Source organism: Chroicocephalus ridibundus, chromosome 6 (assembly GCF_963924245.1).
Source record: "Chroicocephalus ridibundus chromosome 6, bChrRid1.1, whole genome shotgun sequence".
Taxonomy (NCBI): Eukaryota; Metazoa; Chordata; class Aves; order Charadriiformes; family Laridae; genus Chroicocephalus; species Chroicocephalus ridibundus.
The window spans coordinates 73537065-73550009 of record NC_086289.1 but is presented as its reverse complement, the minus strand read 5'-3'; positions in this window follow the sequence as shown (position 1 = coordinate 73550009).

Below are 12945 nucleotides of genomic sequence, written 5' to 3'. Positions count from 1 at the left end.
TATTTCTAAGCAGGGAAGGTGGGACGGCTGAGCAGACGCTGTATCTTCTTTCCCATGAACAGGATTTTGAGTCTCTCGCCAGGCTTGTTCGCACCCTGCCCACCTCCAACTGCATGTTTGACTGACTTTGACTGACGCACCAGCGGCATCCGGACATGCTGGGAACGTCATCCTTCGGGTGCCGTTACGTGTGCGGACGGGGCCTGAGCCTCAGGCTGGAGGAGTGTAAACCTGGGGATGCTGCAGAAGGTAATTCAGGGATTTCGCCTTCCCTGAGTCATTCTGGGTGACCACAGGCGGCCAGCTCTGGGTGGGAAAGGCATGCCTTTAGCTCCCAAAGCCTGCAGTGGTGCCAAGGGTAAACGAAAACCCAGTCTTACGTGACTTTTGACCGGACTTTGATTCCATTTCAGCAGAATAAACCTGGAGCAATTCCAGCGGCTTTGGTGTGAGCGGGATTGGTCTGTGAAACTGGGCTGAACGGCAAATAACCTGTGCGTTCCCGCCTGGCCGGGCGTGCGACGTATTTCAACCCCCGCATAAATCGACACGACCGAACTAGGGTATTTCTGAGGCTGTAACCAGAACGAAGCGTCAGCCAAACCGCATCTGTCTCTTTTAATTCATGCCTTCCATTTTGGGGACTGAGCCTTTAGAAACAGCTCGCGGTGATTACATAAAAGAGATTAGCTAACATTTCTGCATAAATCAAGGCCAGCGCAAGATGTTTCCTACGCCCGTTGCGAAACCCGGGGCTCGGGGAGGACAAGTTCCTCCTCGCCTGGCGTGGAAGGCGCAGGAGCTCGGTGGGGCCAAGGACGGAACCTTCCTGCTTCCCAAAACAGCCTTTCGGAAAAAACATATTAAAAAACCTCTCAAAGAAAACATGTGCGTGGTGGGGAATGGGCTGCCCCACCGTCGTCTGGTGTGGGTTTTTTTTTTTTCACACGACCAGATTTTCTAGCCAAGATACAATGATGGAAACAATGAAAGAAGCGCAGAGGCAGGAGAAAACCTTGTTGCGAACCAGATTTCCATGTGTGAATGCAAATCAATCTCGCTCTTAAAGGAAGAGCCAAACCAGAACGCGTTACATTTACTCTTTTAGCGCAGTTGCTAACAAAATATCTTGATGCGAACGCTGTAGGATGACTCAACAAATCTTTTCCTTTGTTTCTTTTTTCATTTTGAGGCAATCTCATCATTTTCCCTCTGTTTGTTGCCCTGTTAACATGAAGGGTGAGGTTGTCCCAGGGTCAGGGAGTTGGAATTTCCCTTCCAGTGTTGTTTTACTGCTCCTCTCCTAGTTTTTCTTTCTTTTTTTTTTTTTTTTTTTCCTTTTTGCTGCAGGTCAGAGCAGATCTATAATGAGGTTGGTGGAGGAAGGCTCAGCCCTTCTCTCCCATTCGATCTGCCCTGGATAGGGCCAGTCCCCTGCCGGGAGAGCCCCTGACTCGGCGTTGTCCTTCCACCCCCTCATCAATATGTCTGCATCCCAGCTTCCCTCATGAGCTTTTAAGCCAAAAATACCAAAATCAGCCTCGAGTTTTTTTGATTCCTTCATTTTTGAGGAACCGAACTTGAGACACTGCAGCCGAGTTTCGACACTGCAAAACACCAGTAGCTCCCATTTAGCTGCGGAGTACTCATCGCGTCTTGAAATGAGGCCTGGAGTATCTAAAAATGGTATTTACTGGACAGAATTTCTTAGAGTAGAATTGTGCTTCAAACCTGAGCAAGACCTGTGAGAAACCGAAGAAAGGGGGATTCACACTCTTTTCAGATGGGAAACTGAAACAAAAGTGCAGTTTAACGTCTGCCATTTTCATGTACGTTGGCTCCTCGTGATGAAACCAGCTACCCAAAGGCATTAAGTAATTTAAAAACCCAAAAGCGTAAGGGTGCCTATTTCCTACTGAAACGTGCAGGAAATACATGCCCAGGAATAGCTCTGAAAACGGAGCTCGTTATCTTTCTTCATCCTTTGATCTCAAGCATCTTTCAAAATCCGGCCTCCAAGTGATATGCCCAAGGATGCATGAAATCAAGCGCTGAATCTTTATCTCCTCCGCTTACGCGTCCCTGCACTGCAATTCACAACGCAGATACGTTCCTCCTCGGGACTAGCCTTGGCTGACGGCGATCAACAAGACTAATCTCAGAAATAAGGACACTGGAGAGGCATTTCACGGGGCGGAGGGGAAGGAGCCGTCCATGGGAAGCGTCCACGCTCCGAATTACACGACGGTGAGCAATTGCCCCGCAGAAACGCCCTCCCCGTTTCCTCCCATCCAGGTTGCAGCTGCCTCTGGCCCTCAACTCTCCCCAGATGTGTGGTGAATTTAAAGATGTACCCCGGTCCTTCGCTTGCACTGAGGAGCATGGAGCAAGTCATTTCTGAAATAACAACACAGAGAACCTGAGCCTTTTTCACGCTGGAAATACCGCGGGGAGGAGAGTGCCTGTAGACACCGACCGCCTCCGTAGTGAAGGGAAATCGGAAGTTTCCCCTCTGCTTTTTGGTGCATAACAGCATCTGTAGGCCTCATTTCCATCTTCGCAGCTCCTGTAATTTACATAATGAACATTTGCAAAGCCTGAGATCTGGGTTCACTTTGTATCACATTTGCTATAGGTGACCTTCAACGGATCATCAGAAAAGTTTCCCAGGCAATTTTCCCAAAGGGTATGAATGTGAAACGTAAGACCATCAGGAAAGGAGAAAAGGGGAATAAAATCAAATTTCTGAGATACCCATCAGTCAAAGATTTATTTTCTCTTCTACAGCAGGACAAAATATTTGAGTTTTTTTTTTTTTTAAAAAAAAGAGCTTTCACTTTAACAACTTGCTTCTTTAAAGCTAGTGTTGGTATAAGGTCCCTCAATAAAGTAACTTTAATTAGGTTTGCTTTCCTAGATATGCAGAAGGAATATTTCCATAATAAAATGCATTTGAAGAAATGTTAAGTAGAGGGAGGGGGGGAAATCAGAGAGCCAGTTTTATTTGCATTCTTTCATGAGCAATGGCTGTAAAATGAGTTTACCTGTTTTTATCCCCTCATCAGGTAATGAATCTGACAATGTCTGGTGGCAAATAATTGGCAATCTAGACAGGATTCACGACAGGAGGAGGGATATCCCTGACTTGGAGGGACAGGAACAGGACATCAAGGTGAGAACAAGCAGCTGATGTTACTTCTGCCTCTGATGGGGTCAGGTGCGGCTCCGGGTGCTCCTCCTGATGGTGCTGCAACAAGCACAAGGTGATAAACCAGGAACTGAAGCATTTTTGCTTCTGGCACCCATCTTTGATGCACCTCCCTTTTCAGCCCCCTTGCAAGAGCTCGTCTGATAGCATCCTCTGAAACTGCATCTCTGATGTTATATTGGAGTTTATATCATACTGATGTTGGGGCAGCAGGAGAGAGACTTCTACAGGTGTTGGCTGGGTTCTGGATAAGCACAATTCAAGGATAATCTCTCATCTGAGGAGTGCCTGTGAGTTTACTTTTCTTTTCTTTTGCTGTTTGGGCTATCGGGCTGGTTATTGCTCACGGAAGCAATGGAGGACGCTTTGAAAGAATACGTGCGTTTTGTAACTGACTCAGGACTTCTGCGTGTATAGAAAATGAATTGAAAGCTGAAATACAGAGATTTATTCTGGTGATGAAGAAAGGATCTCACGTCAGCTGTCATAAGAGTCTTCAGATAAAATGGATCTCAAATGCCGCCGTGATAGGCGTGGTGGAAGTGCCTGCAGTAGATGAATTTGACACCATTGCCGTTGCTGTAGGCCAAGCAAAAACAAGTGTTGCTCTACGCAATAAGCTTGAAACAGAATGAAAGCTTTTTAGAGTCCTTTTGTTCTTTTAAAATAGTGCCCTGTATGCTCTGCTTTCAGGGCATATCTGCGTATTTGCATGCTGTCGGGTAATTGCAATGTGAGGTTGTATCCTTCTACCTCTTACGTGTTGCAAGAGGTTTATCCGTATATCCTGTGTGGCTTGATCCTGCCATTATAGGGTCAACGTATGGGTGAAAACTAGAGTCTGGGTGAATCTTCACCAGCTTGTTTCTTTTAGTGTGGTCTGGCTCTTGGACTCCAGTCATTAGCTTTGTCTAGAGATAATTCTATAACTTTAAGTATTTGGAACATCGGCTGCGCGTTGCAAACTTTCCATTTTGGGACCAAAAAGGAAAGAGAGGGGAGGCTGGAGGGAGAAGAGGAACATCCCTGTTGAGGGACCTCTGACCTCGGTGGCTGCTGTGTCTGGCACAGCAAACGGCATCGCAAGAGGAGTGGGGGTGTGCGTTGGATGGGGCCTTTGGGTAACGTTATCCTGAGCCAAATTGGGTTCTCCACCCAGAGAACCTGCTGTAGTTCCATTTATCCTTTATCCACCTCCATCATCCTGAGATGATGTGAATCTGCTGTAGTCGCAGTTCAGGGCTGCCAGACCTTCCTTTTGGGCTGGGAGCGTTTATTCTTTTGGTCTCCAGACCTCCCCGGGTGGTGGTCGCTGGAGAAGTCGTGAACAAACGGTTAACGTAGCTGCGTGGCAGCCGGAGAAGCTGTTCCTTGGGCTTAGGAATGTTTCCTCCTTTCATCCTATCCTGCCTCTTTTTCTTTTTTTTTTTTTTTTATGGCAACTTATAGTGTTTAATAATTCAATGTATACATAATCCAAAATAAACACGCTAATTAACCTTTGTTTTGAGAAACTTAATTAGTTAATGCTTAGTCTCTGTTCCGATTCCAAACAGTTTGGAGTGGGAAAGGTGCCATGGGGAAAGCATGGCAAAATATGTTTAATGCTGAGCACCTTCAATTATTTAAGCGGTAACGTGGGCTGGACCAATTAGAAAAAAAAAAAAAGTTGTTATACAGGCATGTACACGCTGAAATATCTTCATGCAGCGTTCCCAGACTCCAGCCTCGCTGCAGAAAGGTAAAATATATCCACGCAGAAAGCAACTGTATGGAGGAGGAACCCCAAAACCTTCCCGCTGGGGCTCAGGGGACAGGAGGGGACTAAAGGTGTCGCTGGCGGTGGCTGCGCACCCCGGCTGGGTGAAGCTGGAGGGCAAATCCTGCTTTACGTCCCAAATAAACCGTGAATTTTCTGAAAGGTCAAATGCTGTGCTCTGACTCACTGGTACTCGTCATCTACAGCCCAGATGCCTTCAAAATATATTACTGTAGGATAATAATTTTACCCAAATACTGAGGCTTTAATGTTCTTCCCCAGCTGAACCGTAAATAAAATTATTTCCTAAGAGCACTTATTTGAGCTTGATTATTAAATACATTGCCAAAATCTGGTCGGTTAATATACTGCCTGCTACTTGAGCTGAAGTATCTAAAAGACAAAGAACGAAGTAAACGAAAAGGAAATCAACATTTTGCTAAATTGCATGTTTTTAAAAATCCTATAATTGAGGCTGCTACTTCATTTCCATTTGTAAAACAGATTGAGTTCCCCTTCCATCTCCTAACGGATCTGGTTTATCTCTGATACTAATTGCAGCGTCTGCACGGTTTGCAGGGGCTGCTGGTGGCAGGACGTTGGGTAAGAAAAGCCACGCTGCTCCTGCAGAGCTCTGGGGTGTCATTTAGGAGTGACACTTGGCACCCAGCGCCGCTGAACTTCAAGCCCTTGTTCCTGTTCCTGCGGCTCCAAAGTCTGGGTCAATCAACCAAGATAAACTCGTTAATTCGCTGTCAGGGTTATGTGCCTCGGGTCTCGCTTGAGAAGCAGCGGGAAGGTTCAGGTGATAATAAAGCAACACCAGACAGTCTGGAGGTTTAATTAAACTTGTCCGTGCTCTCTTTGACCTAGTGACTGGGCTGGAAATGTCACCAGAACAAAGGTTGCTCATGGGGTTTGCACGTGGGCCTTTCTGCTGGGCAGGGCTTTGGAGAGAGCTGCGCTTTGCAGCCGCTTTTCTCATTCTTTCACGTTATCCTTGGGAAGGGAATTGCGCTCCGAAGGTCTAGGGGAAAAGAAAACAGGAGGGTTTGGTTTTTTTTTTTTTTTTTTAGATGAATGGGCCTTTTCTTGGAACCTACTCTAGCAAATCTGTTTGCGCATACCTGAATTAAGCAATTCTGGGCCTCGGGTCTGGAGAAAACACGCTGCTTTCAACCCGCCCAGCCCTCAGCTCCTAGTTAGCAGCCACTCAAGAGTTCAAGTATAAACTTTTTTTTTTCTTGCTGGGGTGGGGAGGGAAGGCAGATTTTCAGAGGATTGTACCCAGGAATGTAAACTGGAGATCTCTCCCTGTTCCCTGCCCCGCGGTCTCTGCAGTCCGGACACTTTTCTTGGTACCCGTGTGTGTAGACCTATCACAAAAGATGTTCTTCATCTCCTCACGCTGCTGCAGAATCGGGACCTGCAGAAGCAAACTGAGGGTTCACCCTTTGCTTTCCATTGTTTCATTTTACATGCATGGAGATTTTATTTTTCCTATTTACTTTTTTTTTAAAGATGCTCTGGAAAGCAATCCATCGGATTCCCAGGGAGCTCGGTGTGGCAGAGGGAGCCCCGGCTACAGAGTGGCCTTTGTGGAGCAGGTCCGTGGGCTCTCTGCCACCGGCGCCGCAGGGGAGCCTTGTAATAACGACACCGGCATCGACCAGATGTCTTCTGGAGGATTTGGTTTCAAGATGCCTGGCTGCTAGTTCAGGAGAACCGTGTGGGGGGTTTTCTGCTCTAATATACATGATTTGCTTAAAAAAGTTTGCAGGTGTTAGAATTTTTATTGAAGTCAGGGAGCTGAGAAATGATATCCAGCCGGTGAGGTAATGCTTGGGAGTGGGGAGCACGCGCAATCTGCGTTAAATAAAGGGCAGCTGTGTTGCCAGCACAATTTCATACATGTGAAAACTAATCCGAGCCATACCAAGCCAGACCCCCGTCCCTGCAGATCCTTGTAAAGAAGGAGCAAATCCACCAATTGCTTGTTGCTTTCCTCTAGGACCTGGTGGGGACTTGCTGGGAGCCCCCGTCCTGGCTGGGACATCTCTCCGTGGGGATGAGCCGGGGGGATCGGGGATGCTGCTGTGGTTGGAGCCATCCCCGCAGCTCCGTGCGGGCTCCGGGGGAGCAGGAGCAGCTGCTTCCTCTGTCATCACCCCGCTGATGGCTGTGACGTGGGGTCCCCGGGGGGCCCAGGTAGAGACGGGTCCTGGCTTCTGCTCCAGCTGCAGGGTTTGGCTCTCCTAAGCCAGAGGAAAAAAAGTAGAGCACGCGCCAACAGTTGTTCCCATGTTGCTATTCAAAGGTTTCGGGGTATTTTTTCCCTCTTTCTTTGGGCTCAGTTTTGCTACTTGCGGAAGGGCCAGTAGAGATTTGAGTTTTTTTTTTTATTTTATTATTATTATTTTATATGGGTAGGTTGTGATGTCAGGATATGAGGTTGAAAGGGCAGGCCTGAGTCAACTCTCGGATGAATTCTGAGTATTTCCTTTCCACATGGATGAGATCCAGGAATTTATCTCAGTTCAATAAACCCCACTTATTTCTGATGTTCATTCAAATAGACTTTGAATCCCAGACCAGGGCTGGTCATCCAGGTTCTGCGGAGAGCTTGGGACATGCGGAGTCAGCAGGGGGAATATTTTTGGGGTGGTAGATGAAGTGGGCTTCTTTATTTTTTATTCTATATACATATATATATATATTTAGAAGCGTCTGTCGTCTCTTACTGGCGGGAGGACCTTGCCATGTGGCAAGTGGGACATGTCACCTTTCCCTTTGTGTTTGCGGAGTGCGATGCGCAGCCCTGCCGGTGTCAGGCACCCCGAGTGATGGTGGTTTGGCAGATGGGGCGGGTATCGGCTGACTGGAAAAAATGGTTGAATTCATCACATCTACCACTTGTCAGGATCCAGCCTGTAACACCTGGCTAGCATCCTTTCAAGTACTGCCTGTACCCAGTCCTTAGGGGCTGAAGGACGCTGGCAGACGTGGGTACCGCTCCAGGGGTGCGGGTACAGGCATTGTCCTCGGCACAGTCCCTCCAGGATCGTTACACCTTACCCCCATCACCGAGGTTACACAAATAGGGCTAAAATTAGAGCAAACGATACCTCACAGGGGGAAATTCATCCCCAGGGGCTTGTGGGGTTTCTACCAGCTGGGACTAAGGAAGGCTTCGGTGCCAGAGCCCCCCACATCCTCCGTGTCCTTGGGGCTGGGCTGAGCGAGTCCCACGAGGCCTTTGGCTGCCGGAAGGAAATTTTCTTTTATTTCCCTCCCGGCTGTTTTTTCCCCTATTGCGGAATTTCGTTCAGCATAATGATTTCGAGGGCACCATTTTCAATTTCCTCTCCGCAGCCAAAATTAATATTAAGTTTATGCCACAGTGTATCAGAGCTTTAAGCATCCCCCAACAGCGTGCATATTTCAAAATAATGTAATGGCTCCTAAACCCAAATACTGCTTAAAACCACCACCGTACTCCACCATAAATATTGGTGATGCCTGTAATAACGACTCCGTTGGTGCTATTTATGTGCCCATTAACATCCCACCGCGATGACCATTGTATTGCCACCAGGAGCGCAGATGCTGGGGCTGTGGTGGGATGCTGCTGTGGGACAGGGAGCGGTGCTTGTCCTCGCCTGTGGGAGGGGAAGGGTCTGGTGGTACCGCTGTTGGTGGTTTCCTCTGGAAGAAAGTCTCTGGGGGATCTCTGGAAGTGTTGAAATCGAAGTCCTGTTTATGAAAAGGACGTGGTGGCAGCGTGCCTTGTTGCAGGACAGAGGGGACGTGTATCTTTGCGGACATGTTTTGGGATGCTGATGGAGCAAACGTGTGACTCTGCGTTTCCCTTTGAGCACGGCATGGCTAGAGGCCAGGATGGAGCTGGAGATCTCTTGATAGTGCTGGCTGAAATGGTGGGCATAGAATCATAAAGTAGTTTGGGTTGGAAGGGGCAGGGACACCTCCCTCTAGACCAGGTTGCTCCAAGCCCCGTCCAACCTGGCCTTGAACCCCTCCAGGGATGGGGCAGCCACAGCTTCTCTGGGCAACCTGGGCCAGGGGCTCACCGCCCTCACAGCAAAGAATGTGCCTAGCACGCTGCTAAGGTGACTTCATAGGTTGTGTGCTGGGTCTGATTAGAAGAACCCTCCCTCCTGGTCCCCGTGGAAGCCGGCCAGGCCTTGCCGGTGAAGGACAGTCCCCCGTTGGATTGCCTTGCCTGGACACAGCGTTCCAGAGGGGTGGTGTGGGGAGGCTCGTTTACAGTGCGGCACCTGGTCCTCCTTTGGCAGAAGCAGGGATGTGAACGGGCCAGCAATGACGGGGCTGGACCAGAGGGGGCTCGGGCGTCTCTTCCCAGCCTGAACCCTTCTGTGATTCCACATGGATCTTTCGGGCTTGGCAGGGAAACTCCCTGTGACTCCAAATGAAGGAAGGCTTTGACTTGAGCTCTCCAGAGGTCAAAGCTGGAGGAGAAGCCACATTGCCCCAGCCCTGGGGAGGGTCCTCTCTCCTCTGTGCTGGAGTCACTGGTGTGAGAGGGTTTCCGCCACTATCGGGAGACTTTTCTCTCCGTCAGACCTCGCAGCAAGGAGCTTCTCCTGCTAGGAAAGACTCAACGGCTTGCGTTTTTCTCTTTGGCTTTTCAGCCCTGTCTGCGTAGGGAAGCGCCTCTCCTCTCGCTTCTGTCACTTCTCTCTCATCGCGGCTCTAGATAAAGGTTAGATCCAGGCAAGAAAACTTGGATCTGCTTTCCGTGGTCCCTAAGCCTTGTGGGCAAATTATTGAGATGAAGGATTTTAGTTGAGTTACGGCTGTTTTATGCTCTTCTTCTTTTGCTTCACCCCTTGCAAGGGAGATGGCGGTATGTTTTTTTGTTTATTTGTGGGGTTTTTTTAATAAATAAATATAGGTGGGAGGAACAGAGGAAAGTTTGTCAAAAGAAAAGGGTGGTGATTGCCAAGACTGAGCATGTTCAGTGCCTTGGGCCGGTGATTTTTGACTCTGTTTAGAGAGGAGCAGAGGGATTATGAGAACCCATGTGTGCAGAAGTACACAAGCCATTAATTGCAGCGACCGCTTTGCGATATGGTCTAGGAAGAGCTAATGGAGCACGAGAAACCTGTGGAAAATGTTAGCGAGAGCCGTCAGGATGTTTGTCTTACAAACTGCTCTGGATGATCTCATCTCTCCCAGCCTTTCGGAGGGCGAGGGTTGCGCCGGGTCGGCTGGAGGCGGTGGGCAGATGCCCCAGCCGTGGAAGGAGGGCGATGGGATGGAGGTGTGGGATCTGCACGAGCAAAGAGGGGTCGCAGGGACCCGCGGTACTTATTGCTGTGCTCTGCTGCTGGAGATGAAAAATACGGGTGGAAAGAGTATGACTTGAGGGTGTTTGGAAAGCATAAAAATGTGGGGTTTTTTTCTCTCTGCTCCTCGGAAACAACCTAAATAGAATGTCACTGGGCGTTGCGTACCCAGGCGAGCTCGGAGGGGGCAGCACCGGAGCCCCCAGGCGAGGAGGGATGCAGCTGGGCTGGGGAGATGCTGTGTCGATGTGTGTGGGGCAAGGATGCTTCCTCGGGGGAATTGCCCCGTGGTCCTTCCTTCTGCCTCCCCCTGCTCTCAGAGAGGATGCCCGGGGCACTGAGCGATGACAAACGGGCCGAAAATGGTGGCTCGGCGATGCTGGGGCCGGAGGTCAGCTCGCTGGCCTGATTTATACGAGATCTTGCTCGCTGTGTCCCAGGGCTGCCTTGGCTTTTCATTCATGCTGGAGATGACGAAGAGCCGTGCTTAAACGGCATTTACCGTGCTTAAACGGCATTTACCGTGCTGGCACGGGCTAGTTTTAGGAGCAGGAAACCGCTCCCTTTATCCTCGCTTGATCTTTCGGAGTGAAATATGTGCAGTGCCCTTGTTGGCAGCAAGAGCCTCCTAAGGGGAGGGGAAGAAAAAAAAAAAAAAAAAGAAAACGAAGGTTAGCGAGCAGAAACAGATGTTTACCTTTAACTTCTCGCTTTGTGGGGACGAGGGAAACTGGAGGAGGGAGGTGTGAAGGGAGAGAGAGCCGCAGCGCAGAAGAAAAACGCTCTCTGAAAGCCCGAGAAAGTTGTGTCGGATTGAATCTGCTTTTCCCTTGGTTTTGCTGTGGCTTTTATTTGGCCCTGCATTTTATTATTATTATTATTATTATTATTATTATTATTTAAACGCACCGTTCTATGAAGAGAAAGATAATTGCTTTTTCTTTCTTCTGCCTGAGCTTCTCAACGTGATTAAGATATAGAAAATAAATGCCTGGACGTGAGGATGATCTAATAGGCACCAACCAGCCCAAGTCACTGTAGCCCAGTTTAAAAAACATGGCACTTTTCCAGGATCTATTTGTTTCTCTTAATACGGTGATTTGTTTTTCTATGTTGCTCCCTCTAATTATCATCGCGCTGCGTATTCACCGGCTCTAGGCTCACTGTAATATAAATCTGGATTTAGTCTATTGAAGTCGATGTCAGATGCATTTGCTTTAGCAACTAAACTAGGTCTTGGTCCCATTTATCCTACTGTGGCTCCAAACTAACTCCACCAAAGTAAATACAGCTTCTCTCTCACCAGTGCTGTCCAAAAACCCTTGCCGCGGTCCTTGGATACGCCTTCCACCCTTGTTATCTCGCAGCAACCTGTCGTGTATCGCTCCTGTGGCACCTCGCCGTGCTTCAGCCCGAGCCTTGCCGTAAACCCCTGCTGAAAGGGGTCTGCGTTGGACCCGGCTGGAGGAGAAAGGATGGCTGGGTCGGAGCCATCGCCTCCCCCGGCGCTGCAGGTCAGCATTTCTTCACCGCTTCGGTTCAGTCTCCCTCCAAAACGCTGGGTAGACCCGGGCTCTTAAAGCTGGTGCTTGAACCTTTTGTCTTTATCTGGACTGCCAGGTTTGGAAACGGCTTTTGCAGGTCCCTGAGATCCCTTGGTTTCTTTGTCTCCCCACGTAACATAGTGCTAAATTGGGATTTATCCTCAGTGTCCAATATTTATCCTTCCAGAGCTTGTTTTCAGTAGCTCAGGGGAAAAATGAACAGAAAAATACTGAAAGGCAAAAAACCAGGCCTGGTTTAAAAAACAAACAAACCAAAAAAAAAAAAAAAAGAAAAAAAAAAATCCATGTTATTACTGTTATTAGGGTTGACATCTGCTAGCCAAAGCTGTTGAATCGGCAATTTCAATTCTAAATCCTTGTGTTTTGGGGTTAAACACGGGAGATGTGCACAAGTCATTTCTTTTCCCCGTCAGGCTCGGTCCTGGCTCCGTCCCCTCCCACTGAGCTGGTGCCAGGGGGGAATGGTCCCGTCCTGGGGTGGGAATCGAAGCCGTGCATCAGCGCTGGCCCTCGCCAGCCCCCCCGGACCCCACGTATGGATAAACCAGCCCCCCGGGGTGGCTGCGGGCTGCACCCGTTACAAGACGGGGTCATCGCAGCCCTAGAAACTTCCCCCCCCAAATTCATTGTCCCCCAAAGAGACGCTGAGGTTTGCACTCAGAGGGTTCTGCTTGTTCATTATAGGAATATTATAGTGTCTGTGCGTACGTCTGCTGTGGGCAGCAGCTCTGAAATGATGTGTCCCCCGCTGCCCGCGTTGGCAGTGGGTTGTCTTCCTGCTTGGGAAAGAGCGTGCGAGGTGTCGATGGCCGGTCCTCGTCCCCTCGCCTGAGCCGCCTCCCTGTTTGCAGGGGGTGTCCCCAGAACCAGGGGGTGACTGCACGAGCACCTCCGGACCCAGTGGGTGTGCGAGGTCCTGGCCTGGGAGGGATGCTGCAGCCCACGGTCACCCGGCATGGCCACCCGGGTGTCCCGTGGAGGGGACAGGTTCCCCATGGGCATAGCTTTTTTAGCAGGTTTCGGCTGGAGATGGCCACAGTGGTGAGATACAGCCATGAAAAACAACAAAACACACGGGATGGGGCT